The sequence below is a fragment of the Gymnoscopelus braueri genome (assembly GCF_963280865.1).
Source record: "Gymnoscopelus braueri genome assembly, contig: SCAFFOLD_306, whole genome shotgun sequence".
In the NCBI taxonomy this organism is placed as follows: domain Eukaryota; kingdom Metazoa; phylum Chordata; class Actinopteri; order Myctophiformes; family Myctophidae; genus Gymnoscopelus; species Gymnoscopelus braueri.
This window is the reverse complement of record NW_027660879.1, coordinates 57,461-70,876: the sequence shown is the minus strand read 5'-3', so window position 1 is coordinate 70,876 and position 13,416 is coordinate 57,461. Positions and strand designations below refer to the sequence as shown.

At 41.9% G+C, this 13,416-nt stretch overlaps 1 long non-coding RNA gene across 2 annotated transcripts in view; it reads left to right on the top strand.

Annotated features, from left to right (window-relative positions):
- The window catches only part of LOC308081114, a 16,134-nt gene extending 3,016 nt beyond the window's left edge, over nucleotides 1–13,118 (top strand). The window contains exons 4-6 of one of the 2 annotated variants that reach the window (XR_013932795.1): nucleotides 4,429–4,532; nucleotides 9,797–10,776; nucleotides 10,977–13,118. This is a non-coding gene — a long non-coding RNA (uncharacterized lncRNA). Of the gene's footprint in view, nucleotides 1–4,428; nucleotides 4,533–9,796 lie in introns of both variants that reach the window. The other variant, XR_013932796.1, reaches the window with a different exon arrangement.
- Nucleotides 13,119–13,416: the final 298 nt, after the last annotated feature.

Below are 13,416 nucleotides of genomic sequence, written 5' to 3'. Positions count from 1 at the left end.
CTAACTGTAACCCTAACCCTAACCCATTGTAAACCTAACTGTAACCCTAACCCTAACCCATTGTAAACCTAACTGTAACCCTAACCCTAACCCATTGTAAACCTAACTGTAACCCTAACCCTAACCCATTGTAAACCTTACTGTAAAACCCCCTTTAACCATTAACCACTTAAACCCCAGCATTGGTATTGTGAGGAAAGCTTTAGCTGTAAATATCCGATCTACAAGCTCACAGCGTGACGTGCTGCGTCACGTTGTGAGCTTGTAGATCGGCTTGTCAACCCCACAATAACAGTAAACAGAAAAGACACTAGTATTGAGTCCTGAGGGACTCCAGTTACCCATATGGGATTTAACTGGTTAAAAGCACCATTTATCGTGAGGACGAGGAAAAGTGTCCTTCCAATGTCTATACCTCAAGTTCTACTATACAGTACTTTAGGGCCTCATAAGTATAGTAAAATGAGTACACACACACACACACACACACACACACACACACACACACACACACACACACACACACACACACATCATGATCAAAGTGCATGCATGATTTATGATCACAGGAGTGAGAGTATGTTCTGACAAGATCCCTGAGATAAGGCTGCTGTGTAGCGTGTGTGTGTGTGTGTGTGTGTGTGTGTGTGTGTGTGTGTGTGTGTGTGTGTGTGTGTGTGTGTGTGTGTGTGTGTGTGTGTGTGTGTGTGAGCTACTGGTGCGTATACAACACATGGTAGCAGCTTTACTCTACTGGCTCCACTGTGTTTTACACTGTAGTTAGTTAGGCCCTTAATGTAGCTGGTCGTTTAGCAACGTGAATCCAACCTTCTACAATCACTTTTTTTATGGACAAAACATCCTCTCTCTCCATCCACTGCCATTGAAAAAAGTTTTTTTTTTTTGCCATGAATTGATCTTTAATGTATTCAATTCCTATTTTCAACTTGGTCTTATAATGTAGAAAAACCTTCACACAGCACAGTTTAACTTAGCAAGAGGCAGTGAGCGGGCTTATCTTTTAAAGTTATAGTGAAAAAGAACTTCTGCACACCCCCAGATCAGTTTAAAACAGGGACGTGCAGAGAATGTTAGAGGGGCAGGGGGCTGACATTTTCGAAAGGGCACTTTTTGGTAAAAATACCGAAAATAGCCAATCTCCAAGCTCACAACGCGTCGCGCTGCGTGATGCCGCACTAAGTTTAGTGCGTGATGCCGCACTAAACTAAGTATAATCAAGATTCAAGCCGATACTGGAGATGCAATTCTTTCAACATAAAATGCTGCATTCAAGTTCAGGAGAGTTTGGAAATGGCAATTCTCTTGAACGCTGCGTTCAGGTATGGCATGGTAAGAGTGCGTTTGTATTTTTTTCCAAACTAGTAAGTGCTACATTCATGGTCTGGAGAGGGCACTTTTACAGATGGGTAAAAGGGCAGGGGCTCGAGCCCCCTTTGATGTCTATGTGTGCACGTGCCTGGTTTAAAAGCAGGTGTGTAGGTAGTAGTGATGCACGGGCCCCGGGCCGACCCGTAGCCCGCAGGTCCCACGAGTTGAACCGCGGGATGGGCGGACGGGTTATAGATTACGACGCAATTATTGCGGGGCGGGCAAAGCGGGTCACAGATTTAGGTGATGACTAAGGACTAGTCATTAGTTATTATTTATTATACAACAGGTAGTTCCGACCAATCAATCTGATTGGCTGAAATAGCTTTCTAGCCGTGCTTCAAACCAGCATCATAGCACGGGCCTAATCACATTAATAAATCACTCCGCACTGCAGTCCGCACCTGATTAGACCATATAGCGCACAGCTGTGCTGTGAAGTCACGCTGTCCCACCGTAGGAAAACAAACAGACAGTAGCCTGCATAGCCTGACCCACCGCCGCCACCGGAGAACAAACAGCTATGCAAAATGGACTATGTTGTTAATTTTGACTTATTTGGTGGACTTACGGTTGATCAATGGTTAGAAGGTTATAAATATCCTCCTGTGTTAAAGTAAAATTACTCCCATTTCGTTAACAGTCCAGTGTATGTTATACTTTATCGTACGAAGGTATCGCACAGTTATTTTGGCCACGTGACACGGTCGTACGACGGAGCATATAGCCTACTGGAATTCATTCCACTGTGCAAGCATTGATATCTCGGCTGTGTTGATTAGACGGTGCCTCAGGCTCATAGTGCTGCTACAGGGACTATTTAATGTCTCAGTGAAAAACTCTTCTCTTTACAGGGAAACGGATAATAGCGAAACATTTTTATTATGAATTGCTCCACAATATGAATACATTTGGATGTGTTTTGTTGGTAACTGTTGTATAATCGCAATATTACACTCGAGGGTGTGCTTTACCTTACATTATTGGCACTTCTGTGATGCGGAGGCGGAACTCGGCTTCGCCTCGTTCCTGACCGCATCACAGGCGTGACAATAATGACGGTAAAGCACACCCTCTCGTGTAATATTGCTTAATTATTGTGTATCTTCCAGTCTATAGGAGGTGTGTGTAGTTATTAGTGTGTATCTTCCAGTCTATAGGAGGTGTGTGTAGTTATTAGTGTGTATCTTCCAGTCTATAGGAGGTGTGTGTAGTTATTAGTGTGTATCTTCCAGTCTATAGGAGGTGTGTGTAGTTATTAGTGTGTATCTTCCAGTCTATAGGAGGTGTGTGTAGTTATTAGTGTGTATCTTCCAGTCTATAGGAGGTGTGTGTAGTTATTAGTGTGTATCTTCCAGTCTATAGGAGGTGTGTGTAGTTATTAGTGTGTATCTTCCAGTCTATAGGAGGTGTGTGTAGTTATTAGTGTGTATCTTCCAGTCTATAGGAGGTGTGCGTAGTTATTAGTGTGTATCTTCCAGTCTACAGGAGGTGTGTGTAGTTATTAGTGTGTATCTTCCAGTCTATAGGAGGTGTGTGTAGTTATTAGTGTGTATCTTCCAGTCTACAGGAGGTGTGTGTAGTTATTAGTGTGTATCTTCCAGTCTATAGGAGGTGTGTGTAGTTATTAGTGTGTATCTTCCAGTCTATAGGAGGTGTGTGTAGTTATTAGTGTGTATCTTCCAGTCTACAGGAGGTGTGTGTAGTTATTAGTGTGTATCTTCCAGTCTACAGGAGGTGTGTGTAGTTATTAGTGTGTATCTTCCAGTCTATAGGAGGTGTGTGTAGTTATTAGTGTGTATCTTCCAGTCTATAGGAGGTGTGTGTAGTTATTAGTGTGTATCTTCCAGTCTATAGGAGGTGTGTGTAGTTATTAGTGTGTATCTTCCAGTCTATAGGAGGTGTGTGTAGTTATTAGTGTGTATCTTCCAGTCTATAGGAGGTGTGTGTAGTTATTAGTGTGTATCTTCCAGTCTATAGGAGGTGTGTGTAGTTATTAGTGTGTATCTTCCAGTCTATAGGAGGTGTGTGTAGTTATTAGTGTGTATCTTCCAGTCTATAGGAGGTGTGCGTAGTTATTAGTGTGTATCTTCCAGTCTACAGGAGGTGTGTGTAGTTATTAGTGTGTATCTTCCAGTCTATAGGAGGTGTGTGTAGTTATTAGTGTGTATCTTCCAGTCTACAGGAGGTGTGTGTAGTTATTAGTGTGTATCTTCCAGTCTATAGGAGGTGTGTGTAGTTATTAGTGTGTATCTTCCAGTCTATAGGAGGTGTGTGTAGTTATTAGTGTGTATCTTCCAGTCTATAGGAGGTGTGTGTAGTTATTAGTGTGTATCTTCCAGTCTATAGGAGGTGTGTGTAGTTATTAGTGTGTATCTTCCAGTCTATAGGAGGTGTGTGTAGTTATTAGTGTGTATCTTCCAGTCTATAGGAGGTGTGTGTAGTTATTAGTGTGTATCTTCCAGTCTACAGGAGGTGTGTGTAGTTATTAGTGTGTATCTTCCAGTCTATAGGAGGTGTGTGTAGTTATTAGTGTGTATCTTCCAGTCTATAGGAGGTGTGTGTAGTTATTAGTGTGTATCTTCCAGTCTGTAGGAGGAATGTGTAGTTATTAGTGTGTATCTTCCAGCCTATAGGAGGTGTGTGTAGTTATTAGTGTGTATCTTCCAGTCTACAGGAGGTGTGTGTAGTTATTAGTGTGTATCTTCCAGTCTATAGGAGGTGTGTGTAGTTATTAGTGTGTATCTTCCAGTCTATAGGAGGTGTGTGTAGTTATTAGTGTGTATCTTCCAGTCTATAGGAGGTGTGTGTAGTTATTAGTGTGTATCTTCCAGTCTATAGGAGGTGTGTGTAGTTATTAGTGTGTATCTTCCAGTCTACAGGAGGTGTGTGTAGTTATTAGTGTGTATCTTCCAGTCTACAGGAGGTGTGTGTAGTTATTAGTGTGTATCTTCCAGTCTACAGGAGGTGTGTGTAGTTATTAGTGTGTATCTTCCAGTCTACAGGAGGTGTGTGTAGTTATTAGTGTGTATCTTCCAGTCTACAGGAGGTGTGCGGTGCTGCTGACCAGGCTAGCAGGAAGTCCAAGGTGTACAGAGGGATAGAAACATCACTGAACACATAGATGGATGGAACGATAGAAGGTAAGAACCATGCTGTGTCTGTATCTGATGTACCACATACTGTACATACATCCAGGTCTATGTAAATGTATCAGGTGTATCTAACTCATACATGGGCAACTGGCGGCCCGGGGGCCACATGCGGCCCCCACCTTCACTTAATACGGCCCACAGGTTAATATCAGAATAATGATATATTATTGATTTCAGCTGTTATGATTCATAACATGTAAACATGACCCGCTTTAATGACTTCAGTCTATATTAGTAGCTTAATGACTATTATTAACATTCTATTGTCTTTTTTATGTCCAATGTATTTGTATTTAAGTTCATAAAGTTAACATAAGTATAACTAAATGCATTTGAAATTAAATAAAAATGTTACTAAAAAAATATTCAAGATTCCAAAAACAAAAAAGCAAAAATAGCAGATCTACAACCTCAACGCACTGCGATGTGTTTTGGGCTTGTAGATCGACTATTTTTGCTACTTTTGTGTGTGACATAGAATGACGAAGTACAGCATTAATAATGAAAACAAGTTAAAATGCAGAGATAAGAGGTTTCTGTACAGTATATGCAATGTGAGTGTGGAAATATAGTGGACCTCTACATCATCAATGTTGATTCACCCCTGATCTAAATGTGCCAGGTGTATCTAAATTATATATATATAATATAATATATATATATTTTTTTTAGTTTGTGATACGTTGTTTTTCCTACTCTGTATTTGTGTAATGATGATTTTGAACTGTTTGGTGCTATTTTATGTGTTTATGAATTGAATACAAGAGTGAATTTTCATGCAATATAACGTGATATCGCAATATATCGATATTTTCAGATATCGTGATATATCGTTGGTGAAATTTCTTGCAATATATATCGAATATCGTGATATCGCAATATATCGAACATGTCGAATATCGTGATATATATTGTTATCGTGGGCCTAATATCGTGATATATATTGTATCGTGAGGTACCCATATCGTCCCACCCCTAATCTAAATGTACCAGGTGTATCTAAATGTACCAGGTGTATCTAAATGTGCCAGGTGTCTCTAAATGTACCAGGTGTATCTAAATGTACCAGGTGTATCTAAATGTGCCAGGTGTATCTAAATGTGCCAGGTGTATCTAAATGTGCCAGGTGTATCTAAATGTACCAGGTGTATCTAAATGTACCAGGTGTATCTAAATGTACCAGGTGTATCTAAATGTGCCAGGTGTATCTAAATGTACCAGGTGTATCTAAATGTACCAGGTGTATCTAAATGTGCCAGGTGTATCTAAATGTACCAGGTGTGTCTAAATGTGCCAGGTGTATCTAAATGTGCCAGGTGTATCTGGATATTAAAAATAAAAGTAGAAAACCCTACTATCCTACTATAAGATGAGGATACCTCTGTCTGTCTGTCTGTCCTTCCTTCCTGTCTGTCTGTGTGTCTGTCTGTCTGTCTGTCTGTCTGTCTGTCTGTCTGTCTGTCTGTCTGTCTGTCTGTCTGTCTGTCCTCATCCATTGTTCTCCTCAGTGGGTGGACTAATAGATCTGAACTTGCATATGTACAGTACAGTACAGTACAGTACAGTACAGTACAGTACAGTACAGTACAGTACAGTACAGTACAGTACATAAAGGAGTGGGGAAGCAGAGTTTTTCCCCTTTCCCCAAACTGAAGCCGTTTGTTAGCATGTCTGTGAGCTCTCACTCAACTCAGACTGCTGTGGGCAGAGCCAGCCAGGGGGAGTGACTCAGGGAGCAGTGGCAGGACTAATTAATCAGCAGGTGTTTCCTATTGTCTAATTAGTGCTCTCCTCTTTATAACCTAATGCTGTAGCTGTGTCTGTAACACCAGAGAGAGAGAGAGAGAGCTGGCGCAATGGTGTAAAGTTATAAAGGACTTTGAGTTAAACACATAGTAAGCAGCAGACACATCAAGGCTGGCCACACATACATGTTAATAGGTAGGTGCATAGATGTTGATTTTGTCGACTAAAAACTATGACGAAAAATGTTTGTCAACTAACTTTTTTCACTGACGAAAACTAAATATAAACTAAGCTATGATGACTAAAACTAAGACTAAATATATTGACAATTTCGTCAACAAATAAAAACTAGACTAACATTTTAGTGAGGATCTAGTGGAGAAGAGATCCAGTAGAACTAAAAGACAAGTCATTTTATTTTTGGTTGCGCTCGGGTTTTGCGCTCTGAAAATAGCAGATCTACAAGCTCACAACGCGTCAAACTAGTAGATCTTTTATTTTCAGCATGCAACCAAGTGTGACAGCTCCTTAAAGTTGGGGTACCCACCATAACCTTGGTTTAAAAAAAATCTGTTTTAAGTAGTATGTGAGGGGTCAAACTAGGGTGTTTTTATGATTCTGAATCCATTGCCAGCATTTGTTTTGCACCAAAACCACTCCTTGGGCTAAAAACGGCCATAGCCATCCTTCTCCAGGTATACCTTTTGTGTAAAAAGCCCATTGAGATTGGGCCGTTTTTAGCCCAAGGAGTGGTTTTGGTGCAAAACAAATGCTTGCAATGGATTCAGAATCATAAAAACACCCTAGTTTGACACCTCACATGCTACTTAAAACAGAATTAAATTTAGATTTGTTTTTTGATTTTTTTTAAACCAAGGTTATGGTGGGTACCCCAACTTTAAGGAGCTGTCAAAAATTCTCCTAGGGAAACTGCATTTCAGTCTTTGTGAGATGTGTTACTAGACACCTTTACAAACACATTGGTGAACATTTTTTTTGGTAAGGAATTTATTCCAAGATTTTTTTTAATATCCCCTGACTAGTAATGGACTAGTCTTTGAATATGTGTGAAAAGTCTTGAATATTTAACCAAAATAGGGATGCCAAGGTTGGTCAACATACATTTGTAATTCAATTGTGATGTTATGAAACATATCAAAAGGACATGCATGCATTAATTCAGTCTGACCAAGCAGGGATAAAACACATAAACATGAATGAAGAGGGACAGTGTTGCCAAGTCTGCTTATTATAAGCGGCTTTAGGCTTGTTTTTCTGTAAAGTTGCTTGTAAATAATTGGTGGTTGTGGTTTTTTTGGGGCTTGTTTCTAAAGTCTAGTTGCTTATTTGGGCTTGTTTCTTCCTAATGTTGTATAACCCAGTGGTTCTCAAACTTTTTCATGTCAAGGACCCGTGTGTGTGTGTGTGTGTGTGTGTGTGTGTGTGTGTGTGTGTGTGTGTGTGTGTGTGTGTGTGTGTGTGTGTGTGTGTGTGTGTGCATGCGATCATGTGGCCTAGTCGCTTTTTTGGGAGCATGTTTTTGTAGACCTGGCCGCTTGTTTAGAAAGTGAATTGGAAATGCTCCAGTAAATTAAAAGCACCTCAACATTTTACAGTACAGTACTTGAGTAAATGTACTCGGTTACTTTACACTACTGCAGGCTTGGGTTTGTGTGCCAGCAGCTGTGTGTGACCATGATTTAATGTCACTGTACGTTATGTTCAACACGCTCTTAAAGGGAAGGCTTACATGGGGAGGTCTGTTTAAAGGGAAGGCTTACATGGGGGAGCACTGTTTAAAGGGAAGGCTTACATGGGGGAGGACTGTTTAAAGGGAAGGCTTACATGGGGGAGCACTGTTTAAAGGGAAGGCTTACATGGGGGAGGACTGTTTAAAGGGTTAGGGTTACATGGGGGAGGACTGTGTAAAGGGAAGGCTTACATGGGGAGCACTGTTTAAAGGGAAGGCTTACATGGGGGAGGACTGTTTAAAGGGAAGGCTTACATGTGGGAGGACTGTTTAAAGGGAAGGCTTACATGTGGGAGGACTGTTTAAAGGGAAGGCTTACATGGGGAGCACTGTTTAAAGGGAAGGCTTACATGTGGGAGGACTGTTTAAAGGGAAGGCTTACATGTGGGAGGACTGTTTAAAGGGAAGGCTTACATGTGGGAGGACTGTTTAAAGGGAAGGCTTACATGGGGGAGCACTGTTTAAAGGGAAGGCTTACATGTGGGAGGACTGTTTAAAGGGAAGGCTTACATGGGGGAGCACTGTTTAAAGGGAAGGCTTACATGTGGGAGGACTGTTTAAAGGGAAGGCTTACATGGGGAGCACTGTTTAAAGGGAAGGCTTACATGGGGGAGGACTGTTTAACAACCAATGCTGTTTGCTACGAGGTAAAACCTCTCCTAACGGCTGAGTGGGGATTTGATTTGATTTGATTGACGATTATACCACTTCAACCCTGGTGTCATGCCTGTCTGCTACTAGATCAGGGGTCTTCAACGTTTTCAGGCCAAGGACCCCCTAGCTGGGAGAGAGATGAAGCAGGGACCCCCTCTATATTGTATAAAATTGTGTTTCAGATTAAACCTTTTTTGTTTACTTGGTCTGCTCTTTTTTCCCCCTCTACACCTATACCTCTTTGCCAAAAACAGCAGATCTACAAGCTCACAACGCCTCGCAGCGCGAGGCGTTGTGAGCTTGTAGATCTGCTATGTTTGGCTAAAGTTCTCCTCAGAAAAGGGATGCTAGGGTTCAAGTGGTTAAGGTAAAGAAAAATCATATAACACAAAGATTTGGCGGACCCCCTGTAGTAACTCTGAGGACCCCCTAGGGGTCCCGGACCCCCTGTTGAAGACCCTTGTACTACATACTAGAGTCTGAGTCAGGTGGTATATAGCTGTCTGCTAGCTTGGTGGTAAGCTAGAAGACTTACCGAGGTCCTGTCGAACCTCTTTGATGGTGGATTTAAAAGAGGATAGGGAGTCTCACCTTCTGATGGCTGGCTGGTGCGGGTGTTCCACATTTTGGTGGCAGAATAGTAGAATACATTCAGCACCATGTTTGTGGCGAATTTGGCGGGCGGGGGGGGTAGGACAGCGGAGCTGATCTCACACTCATCGACATGTGTGCCGTCCGACTTGGCAAGGCGTGCCGGGACCGTTCATCACGTGAGGAGAAACGAGGGGGATTGAACCTTGGGCTCAATCTCTTTATAGTCACACATTCCAGCTCTAGTCACTCACAACATTTACCTGCAAAAAACCCACCGTAGAAACTTTGGTCAAAGAAATACTTAGTTACTTTGTTTCGCTTATTGGCAGATTGTTTCCACCCAGATTGTCTGTCTTACTCCCTCACCTTCTCCCCACTTAACTCTCATGTATTACTTTTCGCGATTTTGTGCGATTAACTTAAAATCTGCACAACTTTGGGATCAGAACCTAATTCTCTCTCTCTCTCTCTCTCTCTCTCTCTCTCTCTCTCTCTGTCTCTCTCTCAGGTGTTCTGACAGAGAGCCTTGGTACCTGGTGGATGTTCACACACGACCAGGAGAAGACACAACCAGCAGACACCAGGACGTGAGGACAGCAGGAGACAGCAGGAGGGGACGCTAGCAGGAGACACTTGGAGGAGACACCATGGGGAGAAAGACTTGGAATACCATTAGGAGGAGACATTAGGACGAGACACTCAGGAGACACTGGCTCCTATTTTTATCCCCCTTTGACCTCCAGCCCAGGGGAACCCGGTTCCGGACGAGCCCCCAATGGATTAAAAAGCGGGACCCCCGTGTGGGAGACATCTAATGTACCGTTCCTACTCAGTTCTACCAAAATGCTCCTTTCCCCCCAAACTCTACCTGACATGATAGCTCTGCTAAACTCTACTGAAACAAAGCCCCTTTACTCTGTGCTCTACCTAAAGGGTAAGTTTGGTGATTTTAGTCCTTTATAATATTTAATTTGCCTGTAGTTAGGGGTGTGCAATATGGCCAAACTCTTCTATCACGGACCTCTGTGTACTATGTCATTTTATATCGCAGTAACGGTATATACAGTATAACGATATGGTAATCTTTCTGGACAGAAGTTGCACCCCCTATAGTACAGAGTTCACCCCCTATAGTACAGAGTTCACCCCCTATAGTACAGAGTTCACCCCCTATAGTACTGAGTTCACCCCCTATAGTACAGAGTTCACCCCCTATAGTACAGAGTTCTCAAGTAACACGTTTTCGCGAGTAAGAAAGAAAGGCTGCTTAAACGCCAGTGGATGGACTTGTGGCGATCACTGATTATGGGGAAAAGACTCTGAAATCTGTGAAAGTGATGCCGTACGTCCACAGGATCCACATTTTACACTTTCACTCTCCTCCATGTCGACTCGGATGTCACTCTGATCGGTCCCATGCTTTTGGTCTGACGTACTGAATGGAGTGAGCTCCCACGGTAGAAATGATATACAGCTAAAACTCTACCAGTGGACTTAACGTCTACGGTCTCATGGTCTATAGTGCACCTTCACACCTTCACGCCTGACAGAAGGCAGAGAAGCAACACGTGAGGCAGGGGAAAGGTATAGATGTTCGTTGAAGCGCTGCGTCGACTCTGCCTCCATATTGGTCTCGGGGCGAGCCGAGCCTCCTAATGCATACTATGTCCCATGTATGTGAATGGAAGCAGGAGGTCTCTCCTCTATTATAAAACCATCATAACTCATAATGCATGTGATGTCTGTTGAAGCAGGAGGTTCAACATCATGACTCACTGAATTCTCAACCTCATTTTCAAGCTGTTTGGTTTGACATGTTATGATACAGGATACCTGGTCTATATTAGATCTTTATCTTAAATACATAGCAATAGTTATAAATATAGTTATACTAATTAGAGTTCTCAAATTCTGCCCGAACCCGACCCTACCCGAACCGGCCCGACGATCGAAAATCGGCGAAAGCGGCCCTTTTCAAGATGTTTTGGCCAGCTGCCCGGACCAATTATGACTTCAAGACTTCAACTTGACTTTGACCATTTTGTGTCGCGCGCCCCAACCACCCAGCGCTCCGTCCACCTGACAGTCAGGTCTGTGGGGAAAGAGAAGGGAGGAGGGAGTCATGAGGACGATAAGCTCGACTCCATCTGATCTGGCTCAGAGCCACATCACAATGTGTTAATGTGTTAGGAATGTGTGGAACGCCGATGGCTGAGTTGTTGACACTAAGCAGGTGACAACGTGACAGCCCGGGTCTAGCAAAGTCCTTTTCTATGGAAGTCAGTGACAAGAAGCTATTACAAAGTTAAGCGTGACATTTGTCACGGCGTGACGAGGGCATACAGCGCTGCCAAAATAAAAGTTGAGCCGGCTTCAACTTTCTTCAAGTGCTCCCGATGACGCAAGCGAAGTGTCAATCAATCGTATTTGTTTTTCTTTGACCGTTCCCCCCCCCCATCCCCCCTTTTCTCTCCACACAACAGGCTCTGTGCACAGTGGTGGCAAAATGGGCCGCTTCCTAACTTCCTTCACAGGTGTTACCAATGATACTAATTAAGGTTGTGTTCCATTCTGGTCAAACAGAGTCAGGGTGCTGATATGGTTCCATGTTGGCTCCAGCGGCTCCAGGGACCCTCATGGTTCCTTGAGGGGGTTCCAAATGGCCCCTTATACGGGTGTGTAACTCTGAGAGTGTACGAATGGAACCAAATGGACCCGTAAGGGTCCACTCACTGAGTCCTTTAAATAAATAAAACAAAGTGTACCACTGTGCTACACACTAAATGGAACAGAGCCTTCATTAGTGTCATTGCGTTTGAACATGAAATGTTCATGAAACATAAACATATGAAGTGAGCAGGAAGCAAAGTGAGCGAGAGCACCGGCTTTGGATGCTGTCAATGCCCTGAATGGGACATTATCACCTTTAATCAGACTGTTGATTGGTCTATGTAGGTGAGATACTGACCTACCCACGGGGCTCTATCTGTACATAACTCTATCTGTACATAACTCTATCTGTACACATAACTCTATCTGTACATAACTCTATCTGTACATATAACTCTATCTGTACATAACTCTATCTGTACATATCTGTACATATAACTCTATCTGTACATATAACTCTATCTGTACATAACTCTATCTGTACATATAACTCTATCTGTACATAACTCTATCTGTACATATCTGTACATATAACTCTATCTGTACATATAACTCTATCTGTACATAACTCTATCTGTACATATAACTCTATCTGTACATAACTCTATCTGTACATAACTATCGGTACATAACTCTATCTGTACATAACTCTATCTGTACATAACTATCGGTACATAACTCTATCTGTACATAACTATCGGTACATAACTCTATCTGTACATAACTATCGGTACATAACTATCGGTACATAACTCTATCTGTACATAACTATCGGTACATAACTCTATCTGTACATAACTATCGGTACATAACTATCGGTACATAACTCTATCGGTACATAACTCTATCTGTACATAACTCTATCTGTACATAACTATCGGTACATAACTCTATCTGTACATAACTATCGGTACATAACTATCGGTACATAACTCTATCTGTACATATAACTCTATCTGTACATAACTCTATCTGTACATAACTCTATCTGTACATAACTATCGGTACATAACTATCGGTACATAACTCTATCTGTACATAACTCTATCTGTACATAACTCTATCTGTACATAACTATCGGTACATAACTATCGGTACATAACTCTATCTGTACATAACTCTATCGGTACATAACTCTATCTGTACATAACTCTATCTGTACATAACTCTATCGGTACATAACTCTATCTGTACATAACTCTATCTGTACATAACTCTATCAGTACATAACTCTATCTGTACATAACTCTATCGGTACATAACTCTATCTGTACATAACTCTATCTGTACATAACTCTATCGGTACATAACTCTATCTGTACATAACTCTATCTGTACATAACTCTATCTGTACATAACTCTATCTGTACATAACTCTATCAGTACATAACTCTATCTGTACATAACTCTATCTGTACATAACTCTATCTGTACATAACTCTATCTGTACATAACTCT